General features: G+C 48.5%; 1 protein-coding gene across 1 annotated transcript in view; it reads left to right on the plus strand.

The window, feature by feature from the left end:
* Positions 1–15,233, plus strand: part of ADGB (androglobin) — a 1,363,241-nt gene that overhangs the window by 1,073,290 nt on the left and 274,718 nt on the right. The window lies entirely within an intron of this gene.

The following is a 15,233-nucleotide window of genomic DNA, read 5'->3' on the forward strand; positions in this document are numbered from 1 at the left end:
CCATGTGGTACTGCAACAAGCAGGACCGGCTGGCGTCGTGGACTGTGTGTCAAGACATCCTGTATCTCTGAACATGACTAGAACAGCAGGGCATAATCTTGTATCAATTGTACAAAAAGTTCTACTGACCCTCTTTCTGCTTCTCACTCTACTGCTCTTCTTTTCATTCTTACCCTTGCACAGTAGGCTCTGCTTTGGGCAATCTTAAGGCTTATTTCTCTGCTCTATCTGCCTTTTTTGCAGCTGCAAGACCAACCCTCTCTCTTTAAGTCTCCAGTTTTAAATAGGTTCTTCAAAGGGCTGCATCACTTATTCCCACCCACGCTCTTTGTCTTATCACAGTGGGACCTTAATTTGGTCCTCACCTTTCTTATGTGTGCTCCCTTCAAGCCTTTACAGAACTGTCCCCTGCGGCTGCTTATAATCAAGACAGACTTTCTGGTGGCAATAGCATCTGTCTAGAGGGTCAGTGAGTTGTAGATGCTATCATGTAAACCCCCCAAAATTATAACTTTTGCAGATAAAGTGGTGCTTCGCACCCATGCTTCATTTCTTCCAAGGGTGGTGAACTCATTCCATCAGGGTCAATCTGTCACTCTACCCACCTTTTTTGCTTCCCGTATCCCTCTAAAGAACAGGAGAATCTCCATCGTCTGGACCCAAAAAGAGCATTTTTATTGTACCTTTACTGCACAAAAGAGTTCTGGGTATACAACCAACTCTTTGTGGAGTACGTGGGCGCTAAGAAAGGTTGGATAGTGCAGAAAAGGACCATTTCTCGCTGGGTCGTTCTCTGCATAAAAATCTTCTAGGCTTTGGCCAAGAAGCAGCTCCCTAAGGGATTAAGAGCCCATTCTACCACGGAAAAGGCTACGACTACGGCCTTGGCACAGGGTGTCCCAGTCCTGGACATCTGTCAGACAGCATTGTGGGCGTCTTCACACGTTACAAAAACAAAGGAGGAGTTACCCCTCAAATAATTAGAAGGAGAGAATCTCTCACAGAGGGTGAAAGTGCTCAATTCAGCACAGTCTATCCCAACCTGTCAGTGGATAATGCATATCCTTGTAGAAGACTCCTCGGGGCGCCGCCGGTCTTGCCAAGTAGGTTAACGGTCGGAAGAGCAGAAGCTGCAAGAGACGGACTCTTGCCGTCTTGGAAGCATTGGCGCCCATGATGCGGTAATTCCGCAAAGGGAGTGTTTTTTTCTTTGAATCAAAGAAATTGCACCCCTTTTTCACACGAGTTCACAATTTGTGTACTCTATCGTGGACTAGGGCAGGACGCACCTTAGCGTGTGCGGACCACCCAGTTCATTTTCACGGTCCTGACGAAAACCTTTGACTTGATACAATGGTTGAAACATGTAGACCTTTTAACCTATAGCACTAATTACACTTCACATAGCACACTTAGCTATTTTTAAAGACACTTCTTTTTTCACACCGAAGTCTACTTAACTAGGCATAGGTGTTACACATTTTTATTAGGGTTCAAGCACTCAAGAATAAAACTTGCAGTGAGTAGTATTGGCCCTTTTTAAATTCACTTATTTTTCGCCCTGAACACATAAAAGAAAACAACCCGCTCCTCTGTAATCAGGAGTCGCAGCACACCCTATAGGCACTCGGCCTATGGGGTGGGACCCCGATGATGAAGCATGTCACCAACCAGGTTGGTGAGTGAGGGGTCTTCTACAAGGATATGCATTATCCACTGACAGGTTGGGATAGACTGTGCTGAATTGAGCACTTTCACCCTCTGTGAGAGATTCTCTCCTTCTAATTATTTGAGGGGTAACTCCTCCTTTGTTTTTGTAACTTAATCCCGGGGACCAGGAGTTCCCAACTCACATTGATCAAGTGTAAACTCCCTGACTCTCTCTTTTGTTATTTAGTCTTCACACGTTTGCCAAACACTCCTACATAGACAGTCAGGTCCGCAGGGGCGGGTATTTTGCCCCGTTCTGTGCTGCAGGACTTTCTAGTGTGAGGAATTTTTCAGCAGGCCACCGTGCATGAGGGTATGGCTTGGGTATCTATTCTAAGGTATGGAATCTGCAGCTAGAAATCTCTTTCAGATGAACAAGTTACTTACCTTCGATAAAGCATTATCTGGTCACAGCCAGGTGTAGCTAACAACTGGGCATGCCGCCTTCTTTATGCCTCTCGTCAGTCAGACATTTCCAAGTGGAATAGGAGCTGCCCCCAAAGTCGTTTTTTAGTGGCCACAAGAGAGCTATTGCTCATTTCCCTGGCCACACCTCTAGGGTGGACACAGTAGCTGTTCACAGGGAAAGAACGTGTTTGCCATGTTTGAATCAGGAACAGAGAGGCACTGTGGGATTGTTTACAGTAGAGGGCTCAGGAACTGCTGCAAATGTGGGAAACGTTTTCCTAGTTTGTTAGGGAGGGTCCACGAGTAATCCCCACCCACAGGCACCCTCTTCTGAACACAATTGGGCCAGTGAAAGACAAAAAAACATCTTGTGTTGAAACCTCTGAAGAGACCTGAAAGGCTGTACCATTCCCATATGTACCCAGAACAAAGAAGTGGACTCCAAGGGTCAGTTGACTGACATGTTAAGCTAGAGGGACACAACAAGCTGGTAGAAGCCCTTTTCCTGAAGAACATAGCTGACCATTTCCACCTAGACCTGCCCTGTACCCTGCTGGTGTCTTCTAATGGAGTGAGTCTTGACCACCAAATGCTATGCCTGACCCTTAGCTGTGTCAAAGTGTACTCATCCTAACAATCTGAAAAACCTGGGATGTAAAAACATTTTGGTTCCAACGACCTCCGGAGGGGATTAACCTGCCAAGTTAGTATGTCGAAGGCTGTTGCTTCTGGGTCATATATTCAAGTTGCTCCCACACTGAGCTTTTCCGCAGCAGCAAATCCATTTCAGTGGAACATCGGGGAAAGGGTATTCAACCTTGTGGAACCCTGTTGAGCTACAGCTTATAGCCTTGCCCCACTGGTGGAATCAAAGCTCCAAAAATGTGACTTAATGATGTTGAAATCTTCCCCGGGCAAAGCACCAAAAGCATTTTGAATTCATCCTACTTGGAGCTTACTGGCCAAAAGTCAGTGGCTTCCCAGGACCTAGTCCTATGACTATCTGGACTCTTGTAGTCCTTCTCGGCCACTGTCTGCCCCACTGAATATTTTTGGCTTCTATTTCAGAGACTAAGTCAGAAGGTAAAACCTCCGACCAGGTTGAACCTGATCTCTGTGTTCGACCTGCGCTCCTTCGTCACTGTTAACCACCGCCTAGGTAGGTCAAGAGCAACCAGAAGACCACTGTAGGCTCTTACAGGTTTTTTGTGGCTATGTTTATATAAACATTTATATCTCCGGAGTGAGTATTGACCACAAAATGCTATGCCGGAGGTCTTGGGACCATTTGGCTGTGTCAAAGTGTACTCAATCTGAAAAATTTGGGACGTAAAAACATTTTGGTTCCAACGACCTCCAGAGGGGGCAAACCTGCCAAGTTAGTATGTCGAAGGCTGTTGCTTCTGGGTCAAATATTCAAGTTGGTCTCAGTTGGTCGGTCCAGTTGTTGGACCGGACCCTGCACAGACCTCTATTTAGTGCACAGATGGTAATGACGCGCAGCGGACGCGCGCAGCGGGCACACCGATGGCGCACTGAAGGTGCGCCAAAGGTAAGCCCGTCTGTGCCCTTCCGTGCACGGGCCGGGCACAGGGCCAGAAATGCTGCTAGTTCATCTAAAATGAGGACTTTCAGCAGAGAGGAGCTGCTACCATTACAGTCTGGCCCTCACTGCTGTAGGCATCAATTGGATGTTGTACTATGGGAGGGTCCGGTGAGTTGCTTGAGATGCCAGAAAACCTTCCTGTGGTCACAAATTGTTGCACTTACAGCGGGAAAAAATGTTCTTAAGGGGGGGTTAATTAATTCTAGATCACTGCCCAAACATGCACTACATATTTACGATTTATTAACTGAAGAAAATTTAGATTGTCTTTTTGTAACGGAAACGTGGCTCAAATCATGGTGTACTCCCGACATAGTGCATGCCATGCCACTGGGATTCTGTATACAAAGGGCGGACAGGGGAAAAAAACGGGGGGAAGGGATTGGCCATCATTTACAGGGACTCTCTCAATTGTACTGTGGTTGAACTACAAGATCTTAAGGAGGCCGAAGGGATGGGCTTTCTCATCAAGATTAATGACACCTTTACATTTGCCGGTGCCTTAATCTATCGCCCCCCGGGCTCAATTAAGGGCTTCATTGAGAGTAATGGGTAGGTTCTGAGCACCCTGGCACTCCGGTTCTCCAACTTTACGATACTAGGGGATGTTAACATACATCCTGAGTCTTCCATAGATGTGTCTGCAATCTCTTTTAGGGACACCATGGATGTGTTGGGGCTAACTATTCTTACCACACAGCCCAATCATGAGGCAGGCCACACTATTGATTGCATTGCTACTAATTTAACTGCTCTTAAGGCCAACGAACCCAGGGTCCAGACTTGGACAGATCATGCGCTGCTACCCTTCACTATATCATTAGAAGGGACTAAGAAAGGAAAGCAATCGGGAAAAAGTAACCAGGTTAGACAAGAGGAATGGAAAGCCGCTATAGGCCATCCGGAATTGGCCAAACTTGCTAGGGATTGTAGGCCTCATTTGATAGGACACCCGGATGTGGATAACAACACCTTTAGGGAATGGATGTCCGAACTTGAAGACAAGACAGGTCCCATGAGAAGTAGAAATAGATCAGGCCATAAGAGATAATCCGCCCCGTGGTTCGATCAATCGCTTAAAGCGAAACAAGGGGAGGTGCGCAGAGCTGAGCGTAGATGGCGGAAAAAATACCACGATGAGGAGCTTGGTAAATACACATCAGTTAGGAGCGCGTACCATATAATGATCAAACAAGCGAAAAGGAAGTTTTATACAGAAGCGATAGAATCGGCTAGGAACAAACAAAAAGCCATTTTTAAGATCGTTGACTGCTTTAATAAGCCCAAAATATTAGTGCAGGAAATCCCGCCCTCGGAGAGTCTCTGTAATACCATTGCAGATTACTTCGAGGAAAAAATACAGGGCATTACGAAGGACTTTAGGGTCCCTGTGCTAGAGTCAGAAGAAGGGAGCCGGAAGGGGAGCCAAGCAATGGATCAGCTAGCAGTTTTCCGTCCAATCAGCATGGAGGAGACACATGGGGCAATATTGACGACTAAATCTGGGTCTCCATTTGACCCTTGCCCCATTTTGCTCCTACATCGGATTCTGGAAGTAGCTAATCCTGTAATAAATGAAATTGTTAATGCCTCACTGGCCACTGCTAATATTCCCGCTGAATGGAAACTAGCGGCGGTTAAACTGCTGCAGAAAAAACAAATGCCCGATCCTACCACGTTGACCAACCGCCGACCAATTTCATTGCTCCTCCTACTGTGTAAAATCACAGAATCTTTTGCTAATCAACAGATTACCAAGTTTCTGGAGGACAGTGAGGCTTGGCACTCGAACCAATCAGGTTTCAGAGCACAGCACTCCACTGAGTCAGCGCTCCTATTTACCACCGATACCATCCGCATGGCACTGGACCAGGGTAAGAAGGCCGTCTTGATACTGTTAGATCTGTCGGTGGCCTTCGACACGGTATCGCATGCCATCTTGATTGACCGGCTAATAACATCTGGCATTACTGGGACAGTCCTGGAATGGATTAAGAACTTTCTGAGTGGTAGGAGACAAGTGGTTACTTTGGGCGAATTGTGCTCAAAGGAGAAACCACTTACGATGGGAGTACCACAAGGGTCCAGTCTGAGCCCGACATGGTTTAATGTCTATACTACCCCTCTGATTAGGCTGATATCATCATTTGGCATCGATGTGGTGGCATATGCCGATGATACTCAACTGATCCTAGTCCTTGATAAAGACACTCAGGACTGGGAAGCCAATCTCAAATGCTGCCTGACGGCTACCTTTGACTGCATGAGGAGAAACCACCTGAAATGTAATACGGGAAAGACTGGGATCATGCCGATGGGCCCACAAAACGACTTTGTCCCCAGACTATGGTGGCCGGAGAAGGCAGAAATACCGCCTCATACTACAGACTCTGCTCGCAATTTGGGGATTAACTTTGACTCTGATCTGTCCTTCAAGCAGCAGGCACTGAAGGTAGCGGGGACATGTTTTGGTATCATCAGGGGGCTAAGGAAGTTTTTTGATCTTCTGCCGCTGGAGGCTAGAAAAACGGTAACAGTCGCTCTTGTGACATAAGGGATAGATTACTGTAATAGCCTCTATGCTGGTACTAACAAAGTGGTCACCCATAAACTCCAGATGGTGCAGCATGCAGCAGCCAGACTGGTGCTGAAGTGGCCGAAAAGATCATCTGCAACTGCTGCATTAAAAACCCTACAATGGCTACCAAAAGTGTCCTTTTTAAAATACTGGTCATCACTTTTAGAGCTGTTCACTCCTTAGGGCCCAAATACCTAAGAAAAAAGTTCATTAGATATCATCCAGCCAGTACCCTGTGTTCCTCAAATGCTAATCTCCTGTCTGTTCCAGCTTTCAGACTTAGTACGAGAGGGGGTAAATCTTTACCAGTTCTAGGATCAAAAGCCTGGAATACTCTTCCTCCTGACCTTCAGGCACTGGAGAGTAAAACTGAATTCCGGAAAGAACTTAAAACTTGGATTTTTAAGTTACAGGACACCATAGCTAGAGCTCTAGTGTGAAGGTTGGAGTAGTTAACATTAGCAGCCGGACCGTTTTACATCATTGGGTCATTCTGTTGGCGCCTAGATGCTCCTTGAAGTGATAGTAGCGCGGTATAAAAAAAAACCCTTACATTACATTACACTGAGTTTTTCCGCAGCAACAAATCCATTTCAGTGGGACATCAGGGAAAGGTTATTCAGCCTTGTGGAACCCTATTGAGCTACAGCTTATAGCCTTGCCCCGCTGGAGGAATCTAAGCAATGAAAAAATGACTAAGGGCTAGATGTAGGTAATCACAATTTATCAATTCTTTAATACCAAATTTTACCGATTCGGTATTTAAGAGTCGGTAAATGTGATGTAGGTAATAAATCAGTAAAATTTACCAATTCGTTAATATTCATTATTACCAAATCGGTAATACCGATTAGGTTATAAGGAATCACCTTCACATTCATTCCTATGGGCCTGGAGGCCCATAGGATTGAATGGGAAGCCATTCACTATTACCGATTCGGTAAATACCGAATTGGTAATAGGGGGAGCATATTCAAGGATGGCAGGGTTGCAACCTTGATTCGTGCATGTGTGCACATGTGGAACACATACATGCCCTAAGGGCATGTATGTCTGCCACATGGCACTGAGAAAAAAGCAAAAAATTGCTTTATTTAAGGTATTTGGTATTTACCACCAACTTGTAGTTGGTGGTAAATAACGAATCCTGATAGCAAAAATGCACTCACTTGCGTGCCACCTACCTAGCTTTAAAGGATTCAGTTTTTTACCGATTCCTTAAAATAAGAAATCGGTAAATTACCGAATGCTTAAAACCTGCCTCCTACATTAGAAAAGGCTAAATACCGGTCTGTATCGGGATAATTACTGATTTTCGGCCGTTACCGACCGGTATCTGAAAGAAACAGGTTAGTGTTAGATTCCTTACCTTAGAATATCCCCAGGAGTCAGGCTGGATCCGGAAAGTTTTGCGTAGCAGTACCCCTGCGCGTCGGTAGGCGTAGTTTGCGGCTCCGCGTCCGTAGTCGTGGTCGCCGGGATGACGTCGTCGGAGTACTTAGACGCCGCCTTCGCGCGCTGACGTCAGTTCTTTTTTCTGCGCCAGCAAGCGCAGATCCGGGAAGAGCAGTACTCCTTTGTCACTTTTTGACTAACTTTTTTCGATCTATTTTGGATCTTCTCGAGTCGTTTATCGACTACGGTGCCGGTAGAGATGCCCGGGTTCAAACCCTGTGACGACTGTAACCAACTGATGTCGGTTACCGACCCCCACCATTGGTGCCTTTATTGCCTCGGGCCGACCATGATGACAAGAGGTGCCCCGACTGCCGTGCCTTGACATCGAAAGCTAAGGGGTGGGGGCGGTCCCGTAAGCAACTCGAGATCCGGCAGTCGGCCCCGTGCCGCTAGAGGTCTTGGTCCAGGAGGAGGTCAAGGGACCGGTCGCGGGGACACAGTCATCACAGCTCGGCGAGTCAACACCACTCATCGGGTTCAAAGTCCTCCGGTAAGTCGAGGCACAAGAAGTCGAAGAAGCAACATTGCTCTTTTGACTCCCCCCGACGCTCGCGCTGCTTCCAGCTCCATACCCGCTGGTCCCTGGGCTGAACATGACGCCAGAGGAGATCAGTGCCTTCCTCGCGGCCATAAGGTTGCGCTTCCCTCCGTCGGGTCCCGTCGAGGGGCCTTCGGCCCCAGGGATCCGTCTGGGAGCCTAAGCGGGCCGGCGGCTTCGGCCCCGGTGCCGTCTGGTGCTTCAGGCCCGCGCCGTTGGCGACTTTGGTCCCGACGCCTCAGTACTCCTCAGGATCCAGGCCTAGATCTGTGTCGACGCCGGTCGACCTTACGACCCCTTCGCCGGCGTCGTCACCAAGGGTGTCGCCCCCGGCGCCATCCTCGGGCGGCGTCGCCCCCGATACCCACCCCGGTCCGGATCCAGCGTTGGACCGGCGCCTCCCGGCGCTGTCTCCGATGCCGATAGGTGAGCCCGTCACTGACGTTCCAGCTCTGTCATTTCTTCCTGACTTTCAGGAGATGGAGGACGAGGGGGATTGGGAGGGGTCTAAAGACCCTCTGGCACTGCAGTGCCAGTTGAGTCAGGACTGGGCGGACAAACTTGGGGAAGCCAGTGGTTTGGACACTTCCCCCAACACTGGTTTTGTCTCCCCTCCTACCGTGGCTACGGAGGAGGGGGCTGCTTACAGCGTGGTGTTGAATCCAGCAGCCAAGGCCTTGGCTCTTGAGCTCCCAGTCGCGGCCATGAGGACTAACCTCCTCACTGAGGTACTCAAACTGCAGGCAAGCTCCTCGGAGCCTCTCCTGCCATTCAACGAGGCCCTCACTGACGTTCTGTTGGGCACCTGGTCCAATCCCTCCACAGGCCTCCCTGTGGATCTGAACGTGGCCCGACGCCAGCGCCCGGCTCCGGGTGACCCCAGTTTCCTGTCCGTTCACCCCACCCCTAAGAGCCTGGTGATCCAGGCCTCAACTTCCCAGACCGCATTCCCCACCGCCGCTTTGGATCGGGAATCCAAAAGGAACGACCAGTTTGGTAAGAAGCTGTTCTCCTCACTCAGTTTGGGGTTGCGGCTGTCAACACACCTTTTGGGCCATTACTCTCCCTCTTTGTGGGATACGGTTGCGGAAGTGCTGCCACAGTGCCCGGCGGAGGTCAAGGGGCGGAAGTCAAGGCAAAGCTAATGGTGTGGACTGGATACCACGGACTCGCTAGGCAGGGCGATTTCAATGACGGTGGCAGTTCACGGCCATGCCTGGCTGAGGTCCGCCAACTTTTCGGGTGATGTCCAAGAATCCCTTATGGACATGCCCTTTGATGGCCGTTGCCTGTTTGGTGACAAGGCGGACAGCGCGCTGGAACATTTTAAGGACTCCAGGGCTACGGCCAAGTCCTTGGGCCTCGGCCAACGCCAGCCGACTGCCGCCTTTTGTCCCTTTCGTGGCCAATGAAGGGGCGCGCCCTCATGTCCAGCTAGCCACAGGCCGCAGAACCAACCTCAGCGTGGTCGCGGACGTGGTAACCGCTGTGGCGGTGCCAGGAGACACAAGCAAGGTCAGTCCACAGCCGCCCCCACAGCATCTGCCTCAAAATACTCCTAGTGCGAGTTTTCAGGCCCATTCGACGCCAGTGGGAGGCAGGGTTCGCCATCACCTCCTCCACTGGCGCTCTATCACATCGGACCGGTGGGTGCTGCTAATCGTCCGAATGGGCTACTCCCTCCCCTTCGAGACGACCCCTCCAGCGATGCCACCGCAGTGCCACCGCATGTCGGGGGATCACTTGCAACTTCTGCAGGAGGAGGTTATGGCCCTCTTGGCCAAGGAGGCCGTAGAGCGCGTTCCTGGGCCAGAAGTAGGACGTGGTTGCTATTCCCACTACTTTCTGGTACCCAAGAAGGGCAAAGGGGGCCAGCACCCTATCTTGGATCTAAGGAGCATCAATGGCTTCCTCCGGAAGGAGATGTTCAAGATGCTGACTTTGGCTCAGGTCCTAGCTGCCCTGGACCCAGAAGACTGGATGGTAGCATTGGACTTGCAGGACGCGTATTTCCACCTCCCCGTCCTGCCAGCCCATCGGCAATACCTGTGGTTCACGGTAGGCCACGAGCACTTTCAGTTGACCGTGCTCCTCTTCATCCTTACCAGCGCCCCACGGGTGTTCACGACGGTGATGGTGGTATTCGCAGCTCATCTGTGCAGATTAGGGGTTTCAGTCTTCCCATAGCTCGACGATTGGTTGTTGAAGGCAGGCTCGCCCCAAACAGTTGTCTCCCACCTCCAGGCTACGGCTGACCTCCTGCACTCACTGGGGTTCTCCATCAACGTGCCGAAGTCACACCTGTGTCCCTCTCAGAAGATCCTCTTCATCGGAGCGGTTCTGGACTCAGCGCAGTTTCGGGTTTATCCTCCCGAACAGGTGGTTTGGGATATTCAGGCTCTGATTCCGGTCTTTCAGCCTTTATCCCGAGTCTCGGTCCGGTTGATGCTGCGGCTTCTGGGGCTGATGGCGGCCTGCATCCTTCTGGTGCATCACGCCCGGTGGCGGATGTGGGCCCTGCAGGGGGACCTGAACTTTCAGTGGGCACAGCATCAGGGCAACCTGTCCGACTACGTCTGGATCTCGGAGGGCACTGCGAAACAGTTGCAGTGGTGGCTCACGAACCGCGATTGGGTCAGCGGCAGATCTCTCTCCCTACCCCAACCAGAGCATGTAGTGGTGACAGATGCGTCCCTCCTGGGATGGGGGGGCCACATGGGAGAGGGGGAGATCAGAGGCCTCTGGTCTCCGGCAGAGTCCTGGCTCCACATCAACCTTCTGGAGCTGCGGGCGATCCGGCTTGCACTGGAAGCATTCTTTCCCTCTGTCCGGGAAAGTGTAGTGCAGGTGTTCACGGACCACACCACCTCCATGTGGTACTGCAACAAACAGGGCGGGATGGGATCATGGACCCTTTGTCAGTAGGCTCTGTGCCTCTAGACATGGCTGGAACACTAGGTCGTCACCCTGGTGGTTCAACACCTGGCAGGTTGCCTGAACGCCATGAAATGAAATGAAATGAAAAGCAACTTATAATGCGCAACTAAAACCCGAAGGCATCAAGGCGCCTAACAGACAAGTCATCAAAAAAGGCAGAGACAAAAACTACAAGTAGGCTTTGACAAAAAGACGAGTCTTCAGAGCCTTTCTAAAGGCTTGCAAAGTGGGCAGTGACTTAATTTCATCTGGTAGGGTGTTCCACCATTTAGGCGCAAGACTCGAAAAAGCTCTGCCCCCCCCACTTAGTTCTCCGAATGCGGGGCGTACATAGCAGAGACTTCTTGGCAGAGCGTACATTTCTGGAAGGGCTATAAGGGACCAAAAGGTCAGCAATTCCTCCCGACCTATTTCTCGCCAAGGCTCCATATGTCAGGCAGAGAATTTTAAAAAGAATCCTATCCTCCATCGGAAGCTAATGAAGGAGTTTCCTCGCAGCAGTGGCTGATGAACGTCTGGGCAAGTCTAAAACAAACCTCGCAGCGGCGTTCTGAACCATTTGTAAACGCTGCAGCAGGCCCTTGTTGATCCCTGCATACAGCGCATTACAATAGTCCAATTTCGACCCTATCAGGGCTACCACAACATGTTTTCTCGCTTGCGGGGACAGGTAGTGTTTGATCTTCCTTAGAATGTGGAAGACACCCCAGCAGGTGGCAATTGTTCTGTTAACCTGCTGCTGCGTACTTAGCAAGGGGTCAATCAGGACTCCCAAATTCTTAGCTAGGCCCGTGGGTGCTGGGCAGGCTCCCAACGAGGTGGGCCACCATTCCGCCGACCATATCTCCTCCTTTCCTCCGAACACCAGAATCTCCGTCTTCTCGCCGTTAAGCCTCAAAGAATTGTTAATCATCCATTGGGCGACTGCCTCCATACATGATCTAAAATTGGAGGCAGTCAGCGTGACAGACTGGGCGAGAGACACCAGAATCTGCGTGTCATCGGCATAGGAGACTACCTCCATCCCAAAAGATCTAATAAGCCTGGCCAGTGGGGTTACATAGATGTTGAATAGGGTCGGACTTAATGCCAACCCCTGAGGAACCCCACAGTGAACAGGAAGGGATGGAGATAGAAACTCACCCAGCTTAACTCTCTGTTCTCTCCGATCAAGAAAGGAGGTCAGTAGGCTAAGTGCAGACCCCTCCACCCCTATCTCCCTCAGTCGAGATGTTAATACAGAGGGAGAGAGGGTGTCAAACGCAGCTCTAAGATCCAGGAGGACGAGCAAGGTAGTCTGACCCCTGTCCACACTAGTGCGGATGTTGTCGAGCACAATGGTGAGGGCAGACTCCGTACTGTGCCCCCTCCTGAAACCATCCTGTGAATGATCAAAAAGATCAGAGTTTTCCAGGAAGGCTGAGAGATGCTGGTTCAGATGTATTTCCAGCATCTTTGCAGGGGCTGGGAGCAGGGAAATGGGGCGGAAATTTTTTAGCACCCCAGGATCCAGCTAAGCCGGACGAACTCGGACGCCGGTCCATGCTGGATCACGAATGGCGTCTGAACTCGGACGTGGTGCAAGGCCTCTTTTGGAAGTGGGGAGAGCCTTGGTTAGATCTATTCACCACCGAAGAGAACGTGCAATGTCATCAGTTCTGCGCGTTGGAATTTCCAAGGCGGCACTCGCTCGGAGATGCTTTTCGTCGCAAGTGGAACTGCGGTCTATTGTACGCCTTTCCGCCTATACTACTTCCGAGGTTTTGATGTACAACAGCTTCCACCCCAAAAATTTAATAGAGAACTTGCCGTACTCACAAATACTTAGAGCCAAGAGGATTTGCACAGATATTCAATCCTTCGAACATAACCAAGAAAAAATTATGGACACATTTTTGGAGAAAAAGTACCCAGAAACATTGTTACAGAACAACTCAAAAAAAGCTGCAGAAAAAAACAGAGAGTCACTATTAATAACCAAAACCAAAGCAGAGAAGAACCGTCAAGTTTTTGTATCGAAGTATTCCACCAGTTCTCGAGAAATTAAAAAAAGCATCAATCAACACTGGGAGTTGCTCAGTAATGAAAATGACTTTCAAGGAAAGTTTAAAGAAAGACCTATATTTGCCTACAAAAGGTCTAGAAACATCAAAGAAATGTTGAAATTACCCATGACGAACCCTCAAGAGACTTTCAGTGGAACAAAGAAATGTTACAACTGTGTACAATGTAACAACGTGATCGTGAGCGACAGTATCAAACATCCACATACAGGTGAAACTATCAAGACCAAACATAATGCAGACTGCAACTCAACAAATCTGATATACGCTATAAAATGTCCCTGCGGGCTTTTATATGTAGGAAAGACTGAACGCAAGATAAAAACTCGCATATCAGAACACAAAAGCACTATACGTAATAACAATCCCAACAGTAGTTTCGCAGTACATTGGTCTAAAAATAGACACACCATAGCTCAGCTGAAGTTCCAGGTACTTGAGGTAGTTAAACCCACCCCTGGTAAGGATCTCACCAAGACATTACTACAAAGGGAAATTTTTTGGATAAGGAAACTAGATTCACAGGATCCGAAAGGGATCAATGATCGAGTAGATTTAGGATGTTATTTATAAATATTGCCCAAACGTCGCCTGCGTGCGACCTGTGTTCTACAAGTAAAAATGTTGATCTACTGTAAGTACAGCAACCTAAGCACATTTTACATATATGTTATCTTTTATTCACATTCATACAGAAATGAGACATCAGCACATCCCATTTTTTCTTGTTTTCTATTTTCACCCTCACTTTCTTTTCTTTCTCAACGGATTTACAATGCCACAGTCATTATATATACAACTAGAGCGTCCAGGGTAACATGGCCGCCGTAATAAACCTTAGCAACTCGCTAGCCACATCTTAGTCCGTCTTCAACACTAGTATGTAAAGATCCGCCCACACATGCCCCATCATTCTCCCGAAGCGTAGCAGCTACTACGGTTTCCCGTTGCGGAGTCTCACGGAGTTTTCATTTCCGTGTCAGGTAAACACCGCGCGTCTTTCAGTCAGAACCCTTGGTCTTCCGTCTAGAACGGAGTGTAAATGCGACCGCATTTTATTTATCTTTACAGCACAGGGATGCAACAGAATCAGCGTTATGATGACCAAACCATTAAGATCACAAGATTAGCGCGAAGGTAGGACTGGTTTATACTATCTCCTTCGATACTCACGTTATCCATCTTGCAAACTATCTGCATCACAGCGTTATTTTTTACGTGCTTTTTAGGATTCTAAAACAGAAGGCACCTATTGTCGAAGCATATACGATTTTATTTATTGTAGTAAAGGTTAGTATCGCTGATGTAAAAGCATGGTTCATGATACATGCACACCTGTGGTTTGCTCTCGCTTCTTTATATACATGGAACACAGTCTTTCGCATGTTTTAAGGTTGTTTTTTCCCTTCTGGTCCAAGTTTTTTCCTGGTATTCGCTCGCCTTTTTAGATTTCTTGAGTCTACTTCACAGGTTGCTCGACCACTCCTCTAACTTTCACTATTCTTTTGCTTCACTATTTCAGTCACCATCAAACAGCATGCGCTTACATTGAACAACACAGAGTCACCATGTTGAAAATTTCTTATACTGCATTCCCTATTATGTTGAAGGATCATGTCAAATAGTATGAATTTTTCTGTTTATTTTCAGATAGAGCCCCCGAGGAAGGGCCAAGGGGCCCGAAATGCATAGGGCATTGAAAAAAGTATAAAATGTATATGTGAACAACAAATGAAATATTGTAATCCAATGAAATCTACAATTGGTTATAATGTTTGATTCTAAGTTTGGAAAAAGAAACAAGTAAAGCACTAATGATCAAATCACTGAATGCTTGTGTATATTAGATTAAGTTTATGTTGTTGAATATTTGACACAATTCAAGTTGATAAATTAAACAGAAGCCCTCCAGCAGGAAGTGCAACAGTGCGCACA

This window comes from Lissotriton vulgaris, chromosome 6, assembly GCF_964263255.1.
Source record: "Lissotriton vulgaris chromosome 6, aLisVul1.2, whole genome shotgun sequence".
Classification (NCBI taxonomy): Eukaryota; Metazoa; Chordata; class Amphibia; order Caudata; family Salamandridae; genus Lissotriton; species Lissotriton vulgaris.